The sequence below is a fragment of the Mus caroli genome, unplaced genomic scaffold, assembly GCF_978045245.1.
Source record: "Mus caroli unplaced genomic scaffold, Mus_caroli_1 scaffold_15, whole genome shotgun sequence".
Taxonomy (NCBI): Eukaryota; Metazoa; Chordata; class Mammalia; order Rodentia; family Muridae; genus Mus; species Mus caroli.
This window is the reverse complement of record NW_028227270.1, coordinates 104,981,350-104,998,846: the sequence shown is the minus strand read 5'-3', so window position 1 is coordinate 104,998,846 and position 17,497 is coordinate 104,981,350.

Sequence of the window (17,497 nt, the reverse complement as noted above, 5' to 3'; positions counted from 1 at the left end):
TTGGAAGTCAATCTTATCAGATATTATAATGGCTACTCCAGCTTGTTTATTCCTACCATTTGCTTGGAAAATTGTTTTCCAGCTTTTCATTCTGAGGTAGTGTCTATCTTTTTCTCTGAGATTAGTTTCCTGTAAGCAGCAAAATGTTGGGTCCTGTTTCTGTAGCCAGCCTGTTAGTCTATGTCTTTTTATTGGGGAGTTGAGTCCATTGATATTAAGAGATATTAGGGAGAAGTAATTGTTGCTTCCTTTTATTTTTGTTGTTAGAGTTGGTGTTCTGTTTTTGTGGCTGTCTTCTTTTAGGTTTGTTGACGGATTACCTTCTTGCTGTTTCTAGGACGTGGTTTCCGTCCTTGTATTGGTTTTTTTCTGTTATTATCCTTTGAAGGGCTGGATTCGTGGAAATTTAATGTGTGAATTTGGTTTTCTCATGGAATACTTTGGTTTCTCCATCTATGGTAATTGAAAGTTTGGCTGGGTATAGTAGCCTGAGCTGGAAATTGTGTTCTCTTAGTTTCTGTATAACATCTGTCCAGGCTCTTCTGGCTTTCATAGTCTCTGTTGAAAAATCCGGTGTAATTCTGATAGGCTTGCCTTTATATGTTACTTGACCTTTTTCCCTTACTGCTTTTACTATTCTATCTTTATTTAGTGCTTTTGTTGTTCTGATTATTATGTGTTGGAAGGAATTTCTTTTCTGGTCCAGTCTATTTGGAGTTCTGTAAGCTTCTTGTATGTTCATGGGCATCTCTTTCTTTAATTTGGGAAGTTTTCTTCTATAATTTTGTTGAAGATATTTGCTGGTCCTTTGAGTTGAAAATCTTCATTCTCATCTACTCCTATTATCCGTAGGTTTGGTCTTCTCATTTTGTCCTGGATTTCCTGGATGTTTTGAGTTAGGATCTTTTTGGATTTCGTATTTTCTTTGATTGTCGTGCCGATGTTCTCTATGGAGTCTTCTGCACCTGAGATTCTCTCTTCCATCTCTTGTATTCTGTTGCTGATGCTCGCATCTATGGTTCCAGATTTCTTTCCTAGGGTTTCTATCTCCAGTGTTGCCTCAATTTGGGTTTTCTTCATTGTCTCTACTTCCCTTTTTAGGTCTTGGATAGTTTTATTCAATTCCATCACCTGTTTTATCTGGTTTTCCTGCAATTCTTTAAGGGATTTTTGTGCTTCCTCTTTAATGTCTTCTACCTGTTTAGCAGTGTTCTCCTGCAATTCTTTAAGGGATTTTTGTGCTTCCTCTTTAATGTCTTCTACCTGTTTAGCAGTGTTCTCCTGTATTTCTTTAAGTGTGTTATTAAAGTCCTTCTTGATGTCCTCTACCATCATCATGAGATATGCTTTTAGATCTGGGTCTAGCTTCTCCGGTGTGTTGGGGTGCCCTGGACTGGGCGAAGTGGGAGTGCTGGGTTCTGATGATGGTGAGTGGTCTTGGTTTCTGTTAGTAAGATTCTTACGATTACCTTTCTCCATCTGGTAATCTCTGGGGTTAGTTGTTATCATAGTCACTGTATAAAGATTGGAGCAGACGCTGTGTTCCACTCACCAGAAGTCTTAAGATCCTGTGGTGGGTGTCGTAGGTAGCTGGCGGGTGTCAGCTGACCCTGCACCCTAGCTACCCCGGTGCTGGTCAGGCCGGAAGAGGCTTGTGGCCCTACTCAGGCCGGTTTTCTGCCTCCCCAACCAAAGCAGTCTCAGGTCCCGCGGGATTGGACTGGAGCAGAAGCTGTGTTCCACTCACCAGAAGTCTCAAGATCCTGTGGTGGGTGTCGTGGGTAGCTGGTCAGACAGGGGGAGATGATGGTGATTCTTAATCAGAACAGTGGACCATGGCTACTTTTCTTATGTTCTTCATGAGTGTCTTTTTTTTTTTCTCTTTGGTATTTGTTTTTAATAATTTCATTAATGAATACTGTATTTACCTAATTTTCATGATTTGGATCCTTCTTTCAACTTCTGCTGTGCTGTCCAGCTCCTAACCCCTTCAAACCTTGTTGTGATCCCCAAGACCAATTGCTACTTACTAGGTTCCTATCTGCTCTTCCCCATTTGTTAACCCTCTATTTTTTTCTACCATGCTCCTCACTAACACTATTTGTTAAAATCCTCTTGTTACTTAGTGCTACCTCCCATTATGTTTCCATTTTCTCTCTTCATTCCACTGTCTCCTACAAGACAGCGCACCCCTGCCTCTCCTGTGCTCTTTAGCTGGAAGAGTCCACTGAAATCTGTGTCCTTCAACCTCACTCTATCCTACATACAACATTTTTAACTTCTTAGAACTTACATATGCACTATTGAGGTCGAGTATGGCTTCTCAATGGAGAATATTCCTGGTTAGCATCCAAAAGACAATATCAACTGATAACTTAACATGATGAGTTAATTCACAGGATTAAACAAATGATTGTCTCATGTTTTATTTTAACGAAACATTTTCCCCTCTGTGGTAGCAACATCACCATAGATTATTTATTTATTTATTTATTATATGTAAGTACACTGCAGCTGTCTTCAGACACTCCAGAAGAGGGAGTCAGATTTCATTACAGATGGTTGTGAGCCACCATGTGGTTGCTGGGATTTGAACTCCGGACCTTTGGAAGAGCAGTCGGGTGCTCTTACCCACTGAGCCATCTCACCAGCCCCACCATAGATTTTTTATGGCTTACACAACAGGCATTTATTCCTCATAGCTCTGGAAGCAGGGAAGCCAGCTTAAGACTGATAAGAAGGCCATTTCGGTTTATAAAAGTCTGGTTTCCGTTTGCATTTTCATATGGCAGAAGGGGAGGAACAGATTGAAGCCAGCACTCTTCTGTTTCTCTTCATAAAAATGGAACCCACTCTTCAGACCCACTCTTCAGACCCACTCTTCAGCACTCATAACCTCAGCCCTTCCCAAAGTCCCAATACAAGTACCAGCTCCCTGGAGATTATAGTTCATCACGAGGGTTTAGGGTAGGCACAATTATTAAGACCATGGCAGGTTATTTTTTCCCATTGGTTCACATACCTAATCTGAATACAAAACATGGACTTTCAACCACTTTAGTCAGTAGCATCCTTCTGCTTGGTCTTCAGAGCATGGTATATAAACTAGTCTATAGATACGGCCAGATATGGATCGACTTTTTTTTTTTCTCCGAGACAGGGTTTCTCTGGGTAGCCCTGGCTGTCCTGGAACTCACTCTGTAGACCAGGCCGGCCTGGAACTCAGAAATCTGCCTGCCTCTGCCTCCCAAGTGTTGGGATTAAAGGCGTGTGCCACCATCGCCCAGCATGGATTGACTTTTATCCTCAAATTAAGTTTAAAATTTAAAAACAATCCATCTTCATGTACATATCCAATTTTTAATGAAAATTCTGTTCTCTTTCTAGTATATGTTCTTGGAATCCTTGTCAGAAATTAGTTTGTTGTGTGCTTGTAGAATTAGTTCTAGGTCTTCTATTATGCTCCATTGTTCTCTGAGTTGATCCCTATCTCCAGTGCATGTTGTCTTGCTTAGGACAGTCCTGTAGCATGTTGAGACCAGAAATGGTAATGTTATCAGATTTGTTCCTTTACTCAAGAGTATTTTGACTTATATGGAGTATATTTTGTGGCCCAATATGAATTTTCTGTGTTGTTTTAATGATGTCTGTAGAGACTGGTATTTTTCAAGTGTATTGTAGTAAAGTTGCAGACACTTGTGCTGTAGCAGTACTGTGCTAGTAGTGTTCTAGTGAAGAAGCACACCCATCTTTCTGCCATCATATGTGTCTTCAGTTTCTTTCATTATCATTTTATGATTTTCAGTATCAACCAATTTCTATGTATACTATTTATTTTGTAGCTCTCATGAATGGGAATATATTTGTGCTTTTGCTCACAGAAAGTGTGTAATTGATTCATAAAAACATTAGTGATATTTGCACACAAGTTTGTATTTTCAAATTCTCTAAATTCATTTAAGAATTCTAACAGTCTTCGTTCTTCTTGAGTTTCAGGGGCAAACACAGAAGTGGATGCTCACAGTCAGCTATTGGATGGATCACAGAGCCCCCAATGGAGGAGCTAGAGAAAGTACCCAAGGAGCTGGGGGGATCTTCAACCCTATAGGTGGAACAACAATATGAACTAACCAATAACCCCCAGAACTCGTGTCTCTAGCTGCATATGTATCAGAAGATAGCCTAGTCAGCCATCAGTGGAAAGAAGAGCCCATTGGTCGTGCAAACTTTATATGCCTCAATACAGGGGAATGCCAGGGCCAAGAAGTGGGAGTGGGTGGGTGGGGGAGTGGGTGGGGGAGGGTGTGGGGGACTTTTGGGATAGCATTGGAAATGTAAATGAAATAAATACCTAATTAAAAAAAAGAATTCTAGCAAGAGTTTGCTGAAAGGACCCTGATATAGCTGTCTCTTGTGAGACTAGGCCGGGGCCTAGCAAACACATAAGTGGATGCTCACAGTCAGCTATTGGATGGATCACAGGGCCCCCAATGGAGGAGCTAGAGAAATATCCAAGGAACTAAAGAGATCTGCAACCCTGTAGGTGCAACAACATTATGAACTAACCAGTACCCCGGAGTTCTTGACTCTAGCTGCATATGTATCAAAAGATGGCCTAGTCGGCCATCACTAGAAAGAGAGGCCCATTGGACATGCAAACTTTATATGCCCCAGTACAGGGGAACGCCAGGCCCAAAAAGTGGGAATAGGTGGGTAGGGAAGTAGGGGGGTAGGGAAGTAGGGGGGATGGTATGGGGGACTTTTGGAATAGCATTGGAAATGTAATTGAGGAAAATACATAATTAAAAAAAATTCAAAAAAAAAAGAATTCTAACAGTCAATATATATAGGTTCTCTGTATCTAGATCCAGAGTATCTCCAAATAGATGCTTTAAATTCCTCTGTTGCTATTTGCAAAACTTTTCTTTCTTTTTCTTAATTGTTCTGGGTGAAACTACAATTTAGGGCTGGAAACTTCCCTATCTCTTGTTCTCTGTAGCTTGGCAAGTTGTGAGTCTCAGTGTTAATTACTTTAAACTGAAAAGCTACACTCAAGAAAACAAATAACCCTAATAAAAATGAGGCATAAAATGAAAGTTTTCAAAAGATAAAACTGGAATGGCTGAGAAACCCTAAAGAACAGTTCAACATCCTTGACCACCAGAGAAATGAAAATTAAAATTACTTTGTGATTTTTGTCTTAACTCAGTGAGAATAGTTAAGATCAAAATCAAAACAAGCAAAACAAAACCAAAAAGCTAAGAGCAGCAGATGCTGAGGAAGATGGAGGAAAGGGAGCACTTACTCATTTCTTGGGGGTGTAGAAACTGGTAGAGCCACTGTAAGAATTAGTGTGGATGATCCTCAAGTGGTTGAAAATATATCACTGATCATATCCAGCTATAGCATTATTGGGCAGGTTTATTCACTTCTAATTTCCTGTAAACATGATCCAAAGATCTTCAACTCCAGTGTGATAAAGATGGTACAATTTGTTCCACTCAGTAATGGGTAAATTCACTGGATAAATGAGAGAGAAGCATTGTACTGCCAGAAACTCAGCACAGGGGAGAAAGACACTGTGTCATATATGGCCCAGAAATCAGTCCTGAGTAGTGAAGATCCAGTACACCCTAATGGAAGCTCCAACCTGACACATCAAGAAGATAAGGTAGCCCTTGCTCCCTGTAAATAGGTTGTATGAACAATTTTATGGACTAGCAAAACTTGAGATCTACTTTTCAGAGTAAAAGAGGAACAGCATCTTGTATCCTCCATAAGCAAAGCTGTTTGGCTGTAGGACCTCCTTACTGGGTGCAAACTGAGATGCGAATTGGTAGTTAGGTCAAAGGCTGTTTGGTTTTACTAGATTGTACTTAACATTGCTAATGCTGAGACACTTTAATACAGTTCCTTTTGTTGTTGGTGAACCCCACATTTGTTTGTTACATTGAGACTCCTAATTGTAATTTGCTATTGTTATGAGTTGTAATGTGTGAAAGCTAGCAAGGTATGGGATAACTCCTCTTGAGTTGTTGGTCAAGGTCGTTGAGACCCACCAAACATTACAGAACACACTTTGGTGAGGGCATGGAGAAATCAAGTTTTTAGACACCCACAGGTTTCCTCTTTCATGCCCATTCAACTCACTTGGAAGTCTGGAAGCTATGTCTCAAGACTTTTAAGAGTGAATCACACTGAAGTCAGGGCAGGGGTGGTGGGGAGGATTCAGGAACGGCTTTCTGGTCTTGGTTCTGCATGTAACAAGCTTTAGTGATCTCACAATTTTATGACAAAGTCTTTAAAACAAGTACATTTCTAAGTAGAATGTATTTTCATTTGCCCTAGAATAGTCCTAGAAAAGAGGGAGGGAATTCTCCAGGGCCTGCTGTGTGATACTTCTCCCTCAGCCATATTCCCCTATATGAGTAGTTTAACTTTAGCCCAATTGTAGGTCTCCACTTACTCATGGAAGGGACTAACAGGGCTGTGAACTCTGGTAAAAGCTTTGTTTTCTTACAGCTTCCGTCCAATCCTTCTTGATGTTTTCCACTGAGTGCCACTTCCATAGCATGGTAAGAAGACATTGACATTGTTGACACTTAGAAAAATCTACTTTCAGCCACTTTCTCTACTTTCACACTAAACTTGGAATCAGCTTTAAAGCACTACGCATCTCCATAAATTGAGTTTTACTTTATAGTCTCTGCTGGCAGCAGGAGACACAGACTCTGCCCTTTAAACTTTCTCTTTCTATGCATTCAAAATTGCTAGTGATTCCTAAAATTGTAGCATCTTCTAGTTCCCTTTTTAAAAAATTCCCTCTGTTATGGTAGAATGTTTTCTTAAGTATTTTTGAAGATGGGTTGAGCCATACCTGCTCTACCCAGGTATCCTTAGGTTTCCTCACCCTACCTACTCCTTCTCCTCCTTATGTCAATTGTTCAGCCTACCTCTGACTCCTGGGCATCTGGAATTGAGTGACAGGGTTCAGTCTTCACTTTCAGATAGGCTCCAGTCCTTGGAGTATGAGTCATTGTTCACTCTCCCGTTTGGAGACCTGTCCAGCTGGCAGGAGTGACAAATCCTCTTGTTCTCACAGACCACCTCCATGTCTAAGTCTGTACCCCCAGAAGCCCATTGCTTAGATTACAGGATAAAAGAGGTAGGGAGATTAGAAAAAAATCACAATGCTTTGCATTCTTCTAGACTCACCTTGGAAAAATAACTTCTATTCTCTACTGAAACCTTGCTGTTCTCTTTTTTTTTTATTTTTAATATTTTTATTACATATTTTCCTCAATTACATTTCCAATGCTATCCCAAAAGTCCCCCATAGCGCCCCCCACTTCCCTACCCACCCATTCCCATTCTTTTGGCCCTGGCATTCCCCTATATTGGGGCATATAAAGTTTGCAAGTCCAATGGGCCTCTCTTTCCATTGATGGCCGACTAGGCCATCTTTCGATACATATGCGGCTAGAGACAAGAGCTCCGGGGTTCTGGTTAGTACATCATGTTGTTCCAACAATAGGGTTGCAGATCCCTTTAGCTCCTTGGGTACTTTCTCTAGCTTCTCCATTGGGAGCCCTGTGATACATCCAATAGCTGACTGTGAACATCCACTCCTGTGTTTGCTAGGCCCCGGCATCGTCTCACAAGAGACAGCTATATTTGGGTCCTTTCAGCAAAATCTTGCTAGTGTATGCAATGGTGTCAGCGTTTAGAAGCTGATTATGGGATGGATCCCTGGATACGGCAGTCTCTAAATGGTCCATCCTTTCATCACAGCTACGAACTTTGTCTCTGTAACTCCTTCCCTGGGTGTTTTGTTCCCAATTCTAAGAAGGTGCACAGTGTCCACACTTTGGTCTTCATTCTTCTTGAGTTTCATGCGTTTAGCAAATTGTATCTTATATCTTGGGTATCCTAAGTTTTGGGCTAATATCCACTTATCAGTGAATACATATTGTGTGAGTTCTTTTGTGATTGTGTTACTTCACTCAAGATGATGCCCTCCAGGTCCATCCATTTGGCTAGGAATTTCATAAATTCATTCTTTTTAATAGCTGAGTAGTACTCCATTGTGTAAATGTACCATAATTTCTGTATCCATTCCTCTGTTGAGGGACATCTGGGTTCTTTCCAGCTTCTGGCTATTATAAATAGGGCTGCTATGAACATAGTGGAGCATGTGTCCTTTTTACCGGTTGGGACATCTTCTGGATATATGCCCAGGAGAGGTATTGCTGGATCCTCAAGTAGTACTATGTCCAATTTTCTGAGGAACCACCAAGCTGATTTCCAGAGTGGTTGTACAAGCTTGCAATCCCACCAACAATGGAGGAGTGTTCCTCTTTCTCCACATCCTCGCCAGCATCTGCTGTCACCTGAATTTTTGATCTTAGCCATTCTGACTGGTGTGAGGTGGAATCTCAGAGTTGTTTTGATTTGCATTTCCCTGATGATTAAGGATGTTGAACATTTTTTCAGGTGTTTCTCTGCCATTCGGTATTCCTCAGGTGAGAATTCTTTGTTCAGTTCTGAGCCCCATTTTTTAATGGGGTTATTTGACTTTCTGGAGTCCACCTTCTTGAGTTCTTTATATATATTGGATATTAGTCCCCTATCTGATTTAGGATAGGTGAAGATCCTTTCCCAATCTGTTGGTGGTTTTTTTGTCTTATTGATGGTGTCTTTAGCCTTGCAGAAGCTTTGTAGTTTCATGAGGTCCCACTTGTCAATTCTCGATCTTACAGCACAAGCCATTACTGTTCTATTCAGGAATTTTTCCCCTGTGCCCATATCTTCAAGGCTTTTCCCCACTTTCTCCTCTATAAGTTTCAGTGTCTCTGGTTTTATGTGAAGTTCCTTGATCCACTTAGACTTGACCTTAGTACAAGGAGATAGGAATGGATCGATTCGCATTCTTCTACATGTTAACAACCAGTTGTGCCAGCACCATTTGTTGAAAATGCTGTCTTTCTTCCACTGGATGTCTTTAGCTCCCTTGTCGAAGATCAAGTGACCGTAGGTGTGTGGGTTCATTTCTGGGTCTTCAATTCTATTCCATTGGTCTATTTGTCTGTCACTATACCAGTACCATGCAGTTTTTATCACAATTGCTCTGTAGTAGAGCTTTAGGTCCGGCATGGTGATTCCACCAGAGGTTCTTTTATCCTTGAGAAGAGTTTTTGCTATCCTAGGTTTTTTGTTATTCCAAATGAATTTGCAGATTGCACTTTCTAATTCGTTGAAGAATTGATTTGGAATTTTGATGGGGATTGCATTGAATCTGTAGATTGCTTTTGGCAAGATAGCCATTTTTACAATATTGATCCTGCCAATCCATGAGCATGGGAGATCTTTCCATCTTCTGAGATCTTCTATAATTTCTTTCTTCAGAGACTTGAAGTTCTCTTTTTATAGATCCCCTGGGCTGATTCAGAATGGCTAGATACTGCTTAGCAGGCTCTGTGGAGGCTATCTAATCTAGTACATCCCTCTGGAATGTAGCTGCACTTAAAACATCGTTAGAGTAAGCTTAAGACTTTAGCTAAGTTTTAGACAAGCGGAAACACTCCATTCCATAATCTGTTGTGATGGCCAAGACCCAGACGTCTCTCTGCAGGGCATTTCATGAGCCACTGGCCTTTCTACTTGATTGAAATAAGACCAAGCAACATTCAAGGAGTTAGCAATCTCTCTTACAGAACATTTTCTCTTTCTCCTTCCAAAGAGCTGAGTAAAACACTGGAAAAGAATGACCTGTGGTTTCAGGGAGGGAAGAGGCAATTTTGAGTCAGCAAAGTAAAAAAGCCACTGGCAGCTGTTCTACCGCTATAGCTAGCTGTTTGAGACTCTTCCTTCATGTTTTCTGAGACACCAAGTATCCATTCTTACCATAAAAATATCTATTCTATGTGGGTTCCAGAAAAATCTAAACACTGTTAATGTTATACAAAGAACAACAATAAACGTTATAATTCGAGTGTCATAGAATTGGAGAAATAAAATTAAAGGAAAATATTCTTTAAATTTACTTTTTAAAGTTTTTACTTGTATTTTTTAATTACAATATAAATTTTCATTTTCTCCTTTACCTCTCCACTCCAATACATTTCATGCACCCACTTCTTGATCCCTTTTAAATCATTGCCTATTTTCTTTAAGATTACATATATATATCTTGCTTGATCAACTTAATGTTACTTATATACATGATTTTTAGTGCTGACTACTTAATATTAGATATTTAATTAGGGGGCTCCTCCCTGGGGAATACCATTTTTCTCCCTTTCAGAATCACTTAGTTGCTTGTTGTAAAAGAAAAAAAATACATCTTTAGAATTCTAAATATTGTAGTCTTTCAGAAAATAAAGCCAATCCAGCAGTCTGTGCAGTCAATTTCATCTCTATCTTCAGAGGAACAGTATTAACAAGACACAACAATGGTTTAGGAACTGTGTTAATTAACTTGTTATTATCACTGTAACACAATGCCCAGGAGAAGCAGTTTAAGTTGGAAGAATTTATTTTGACCCATGGCTTTAAATGTTTCAGCCCATGGTCCTTTGGCTCCATTTATTTGAACCAGGAGTGAAGCTTCGCACCATGGGAGGAAGGGGACTACAAAATAAAGTTGCTCATCTTGAGGCAGCCTGGAGGCATAGTGAATGCCACAGGAAGAACAGGGTAAGACAAAGGCTAAAGAACATGACCTATTTGTTCCAGTTGTACCTGTCTCCTGATGTTTCCAGTACTTACCAAAAAGGTGCTACCTATTGGAGATTTATACCTCTAATATGTAAGCTTGTGGGGACATTTCCTATTTGAAACATAATAGACAAAAATAGGTGGTCAATAAATATCATGCATTGGGTAAGTGATCAGTTCATTGCTGTAGTTGAGAAAGAAATTTGTTAAAATACATTGGCACTCCATTTCATAGCTTTTGTGAATAGAGCAGCAATGAATGGAGCTTAGCAAGTGTCTCTCTCTCCTTCCTTCCTTCCTTCCTTCCTTCCTTCCTTCCTTCCTTCCTTCCTTCCTTCCTTCCTTCCTCCCTCCCTCCCTCTCTCCCTCCTTCCTTCTCTCTCTCTCTCTCTCTCTCTCTCTCTCTCTCTCTCTCTCTCTCTCTCTCTCTCTCTCTCTTTCTTTCTTTCTTTCTTTGTTGAGAAATCTCACTCCAGGATGCATTGAAATTCACTCTAGCAAACAATGGACGCAAACTCATAGCTATTGTCCTACTAGAGTCTCTTAAAATTTGGATCACTAATGTAAGCCACCATCATTAAAATGCTATTTTAAATTTTATTTTGTAGCAGTTGTAATCTTGAACACCTTGGTTTGTAGAAATGGAAAATATGGCCTGTTTTATTTTGTCTGGTGAAAATATCACTATTCTTTGTGTTCCTTTTAAGGTCAATATCGGTAATCTAACTCTGAGAGACTGTTAAGTCATTTTACAATTTGTGGAAAGTGAAGACTTGAAAACCAGGTAAAAAGCTCAGGATTTTTTTCCCCCAAGACAGGGTTTCTCTGTATAGCCCTGGCTGTCCTGGAAATCACTCTGTAGACCAGGCTGGCCTCAAACTCAGAAATCTGCCTGCCTCTGCCCCCACCCTGAGTGTGGGGATTAAAGACATGTTCCACCCTGCCTGGCTAGGAGTTATTATATATTCATCAGCATCATTTATTTTCTCAAAACTTAGAACTTATATTCTGAATCTTCCTTAGAGATTAGAGATTTAAATCTTGCATGCAGTGGGTTAAATTCAGATGAGTGCAAGTTCTGTCTTCTTACTCAGAACAAAAGGTGACTGTAAGAAATGATGGGAAAAGTTGGCCTCATGACTGGGCTTGATCCCGGGACTATTCTCAGGAAGATCAATTTAGAGAAGACACAGAGGCCTTAAGAATGTAGCAATTGATTCCATGAAAGAGGAGCAGCCCTTGGAAATTTTTCATACATTCATCCAGTAATAGTAGTGTCTTTCCTAGTACTTGACTCACTCAGAATGAAGCATTGAGTAGCAAAAAATCGTAATAACAAAAATGATCCCAAGTTCATAAGCCAATCTCACTAATAATTCCGGTTGTAAAAGTGTTAGAATTCTTAAACTTTTAAACACTCATAAATTCAAGAAAAATGAGTATACCATTTCTCAAGAATATTTTAAGTGAATACCAAATGTTAGTAGAATGTTTTTGTAGAACTGCATGAGTCACGTGACCTGGAACTCCAGAGAGAATTTCAGAACCAGTCCATCTACTTGCCTGCAGCCACACCACTCATTGCATCAGTCATGGAAACTTTGTGGAGTCCTGGAAACTGGAGCTACAGACCCCCAGAACCAGTATTTTCATTGGTCAGTGATTCTACCCACAGTTCAGATTAGAGAAGTATGTCTGTGACTCCAAGTAGGAATTTATAGAGCCAGCACACCTGCCTCTCCTCCAGCTATCCCACCCACAACAATGCTCTGAGAATGTGTGGGGTCCCACAACACAGAACCCAGGTAAGAAACCAGGCATCATGTAGGGAACCCAGAGCCAGTCTAGCATGCCACCCTCCAGGATGCTCTAGGACCATACAGCATCCTGCACATGGAATCCCACATAGGGATTCCAAAAGTGTTTTCCACCACGTCCACTTCTATACTAGTATGATGTAGCATTATGAGTTCTTCTCCCACCAAGCACGGCCTGTTCCAAGACTGAACTCAAAGTATCATTCAGCTGATTCACAGGCCATACACCCACAGGTTAGGGTAACAGTAAAGATTCATACACCCACTTCACAAACACAAAGTCATCCGTATCAAGAAACCCTACCAACAACCCAACCCCAGGTGTCTAGTTCCTATCACAAAAACATGAATAACCAAGGTACACTGTCTTCTCCAGAAACTAGCACATCCATCATGGTATTCCCTGAGGAAAGCAATTTAGTTTATATATAAACAATGGTTTCAAATACTAATTATAAACACAAAGAGGATATGAATAACTGTATGAGTAAATACCATGAAAGCGTAGTTGAATTAAACAGTGAAAACAATCCAAGATATGAAAATAAATTTAGAAAAAATTAAAGTTCTTTACTTATTCTAGCTACTAATCCTCTGTGAGAGTTTTAGCTGCTGAAGAGGTTTTGTTCCGTTCTGTAGGTTGCTTCTTTTTCTTGAGTTATGACTTTTTTTCCTGTGGAAAAACATTTTAGTTCTGTGAGGTCCCATTTATAAATTGTTAGTATTGATGCTTGTGCTATTGGATGGCTGTTCAGATAGTCCTTGTTTGTGACAATGAGTTTAAGGAGATTCCATATTTTCTCCTCTATCAGAGTTAAGGTACCATGATTTTTGTTGAGGTCCTTTATTCATTTGGAGTTGAGCTTTGAGCAGGGTGACAGATAAGGATCCAGTTTCATTCTTTTATATTTATGATCCAATTTGGTGAGCACCATTTATTGAAAACCCTATCTTTTCTCCAATGTGTATCATTGCTTATGCATCCACTCCTGTGGTAAAACATTATGATCCAGGAAACTTATAAAAGGTAGTATATTTTATATAAGTTTCCAAAGAATTAAAGTCCATACGATGATGAAAGGGTAGAATCAGTTAGCAGTCATAATGGCTGTAGTAAGTACCAAGCTGACAGTCTCCTTTAGAACCACACACAGGAAAGAGAGGGAGAGGGAGGGGAAGAGAGAGGGAGAGGGGAAGAGGGACAGGGATGGGAAAAAGGAGGGGAGGGGAAAAGGGAGGGGGAGGGGGCACAGAACAAGGAGAGAATAAGTATATGTACTAGGAATGGCTTCAAATCCCACCTCCAGTGACATACATCCTCTAACAAGGCCATAGCTACTAAACTTCCCCTGGCTACTTGGGATCTGTGTTCAATACTTGAGCCTATGAATGACATTCTCACTCAAACCATCACAGCTTCTTTGCCAAAAGTCAAGTAGCTATAAGAATATGTCTTTCTACATGGTTCCTCAATTCTATTTCACTGATCAAAAAATAAGATCTTTTCTTTTTATTGATTTCACTCTTATACAATACACATTGACCAGTTTCTTCTTCCTCAACTCCTCTGAGTCCCCAGAACTTCCCCTCTCCCCAAATTCACTTTCCCTCTATTTCCCTTCAGAGAAGAGTAGGCCTCCAAGAGACAGCAACCAAACTTGACAAAACAAGACACAATAGAACAAGACAAAACCCTCATATTGAGGTTGGACATGGCTACCCTGTAGAGAAAAAGAATCCTAATGGGTGGCAAGAGTCCCACCACTTGCAGAGTTAAGAGTCTCCTGAAAACACCTTTATGCCAGTACCATGCTGCTTTTATGACTCTTGCTTTTTAACAACTTGAAATCTAGCATGGTGATAATTCTAGAATTTTCATTTTTGTTGTTATTCAGGATTGTTTTGGCTGTTATTTATTTTGTGATTCAATATTAAATATAAGATAATATATTCAATTTCTGTGAATAATTGTATTGGTATTTAGATGGATATTGTTTGATTCTATACATTGCTTTTGGTAGAATGGCCTTTTTTTTTTTTTACAATATTAATCTTGCCAATCCATGAGCCTGGGAGGTATTTCTGTCTTCTAGTATCTTCTTCAATTTATTTTTGAGTGTGTTAAAGTTTTCATTGTGTAAGTCTTTCACTTATGATTTTATTTTATGTATTTTTATTCCTAAATATTTTTATGTAACTAGTATTATTCCCTTGATTTCTTTATATATATATATTTGCTGTTTGTATATGGGAAAGTTCATGATTTATGTGTGCTGATTTTGTATTCTGCTACTTTATTTATTTAATGTATTTACCAGCCATAGGAATGGTCTTTGGGATCTTTTAAGTACAGAATCATATAATCTACAAATAAATAAACTTTGGCTTCTTTCTTTCTAATTTGTATCCACTTTGTCTTACAGGAAAACAGATTTTTCATTCCAATCTTTTTTTAAAACATTCTCAAAATTTTTATTTAATATGCATGGATGTTGCCTGTAAGTCTTTGTACTACATATATGCCTGATTACCACAGAGGCCTGGAGAAGGCATTGGAGCCTATGCAACTGGAGTCACAGGTAGTTGTGAAGAACTACATGGGTCCTGGGAACCAAACCGGAGTTATATGGAAGAACAGCCTGTGCTCTTCACTGCTGAGCCATTTCTCTCTGTCTCTCTGTCACTGTGTGTATCTCTCTGTCTTTGTCTGTCTGTCTGTCTGTCTCTGTGTGTGTGTGTGTGTGTGTGTGTGTGTGTTCAGGTTACATAGTGAATATAAAGGCCTAAAGTGGACACAGAGAGTATATGATCACTCTGAAAAGCCAAAATTGGAAGTTTGTATATGGGAAACCAGTATTAAGCCTGGTTGTTGGAAGTCTGCTTGAGATTCTGCTTCTAGAATCCATCTGCATGGACAGTTTAGCTGACACTCGAAACTGAGTGAGCTTTAGAAATGATAGCGGTGGTGACAAAAACAAAAAGAACAACAACAACAACAAAATACCGTGGACAGGACTGCGTCCAGATAGAGAGACAGGTGTGCAAACATAATAATTTGAACAAACTAACAGTGGAATGGAGCAGAGTAGAAGTTGGTGAGTCAGTTAGATGTTCTCATGGTGAAGGTGTTGCAAGTCCTCTTCACTCTGTTGTGATTGATGAGTGCTCAGGCCTAGTGTTCCTGATATGATTTTATTGCCACCATGTGCACATGCAATCCTGACTTTCATAAATTCATTAATTAACAACATTTTTGCTTTCAGAAATAAGTTATGTATCAGCTAGTTCCACATGGGTGTTAGTGGACAAATGATAACAGTCTTAGTTAATTTTCTGTTGATATGATAAAACACCATGACTAAAGCAACTTATAAAAGCAAGTTTATTTTGACGTAAAGTCTCAGAAGGCTAAAGTTCACAATGGCAAGGACATTATGTCAACAGGTGGCAGACATTGTGGCAGGAGTAGTAAGTGGAGATATTTCTTCTTGAGTAGCAAAGAGAAGTGGAAACACACTTTTAATATCAACCCCTGGTGACATACTTTCTGCAGCAAGGTCAAACATCCTAACCCCCAAAATAATACCAAAACTTGGGACCATGTATTAAAAGACCCTATCCACTTGAGGACATTCTCTTTCAAACCACTACATTGTTGTTAACACATCCATCAAAGTGCAGAGTCATCTATTTCTGCATTTGCACTCAAGGTGGGGTCAAATGCTACTTGTAAAGTGGAGTCTCTTAGGGCAAGGCATAGTCTGAAAACCTCTGCTTTACACAATACGGAATAACTTAGAGCAGGATACTGCCTGATGTCAACGGTTAAATGTTAACATTGAAGAAGAGTAGAAGAGAGACATATGGAAACTGTTTATGCTTGTAAATTTTGTCCAAAGCTTCCTCTAACATATTTTAAGTTTTGCACAAAGATTTTTTATGTGTAGTAAGCTATATCCTAACATCTTTCTTCCTCTTATGAGCAGCTGGGTCTAAGCCAACCAGAAACGGTCAACTTCAATAAGATAGTCAAAAGCTGAACTCAATTGGCCTGATTTTGTATCTCTGTTATGCTTTCTGTAAATCATTTCCTTCTCTTAGGTTTTAAATAGCTGATGGTATATTATAATTGTAAACTTAATAGAATCTAGAATCATTTAGGAAGAAACTAGAATTATTTGGAAAGAAAATCTAAAGGAGAGATTGTTTACATTGGGTTGGCCTGTGAGCAAGTCTGTCAGAGACTGTCTTAATTAGGTTAATTGTTGTGGGAAAACCCAGACCACTATGGGAGGTATCATTCCCCAAGTAGGGGATCCTGAACCGTGTATGACTGGAGAAATTAAACTGAACATATATAATCAAGCAAAAAGTGAGTTTATTATGAGTTTATTTCTTAATGAGTTTATTTCTCTCTGTTCTTTACTATTGATATGATGTGACTAGTTGCTTTAAATTTCTGCCATCTTGAGTTCCCCACAATAATGGAGTGCATCCTGGAATTGAGAGATAAAATAAGTTTCTCCCATGAGTTTATTTTTATTAAATATTTTATAACAGCAACAGAAGTGGAACTAGCATGATGTAGATATAGACAGTAAGGATCTTACCGCAACAAACTTGCCTATTTGCTTATAATGACTTAAACTATTTTTGTGGAAGGAATATAAAAGCATTTGGTACTTGGACTTGAAAAGCAGTTGAATGCTGTGAACAAAGCTTAGTGAGTGGATTCTTAAGTGGGAGTGTGGAAGATAAGAACACAGGAAGAAACACAGACAGTTGAGACTAAGGGGACAGAAAGGAACAAAGACTACCAGGAAGAGAGGCTATTTTTGAGTTATTTCATGCTATTTTATTAGGAGTATGTATACTGATCCTTCTGAGGCTGAAGAAGTAGCTATGATTGTTAGAGACAAGCATCACTGGAGTGCAGCCACCTGTGCTTCATTAGGACAAGAAGA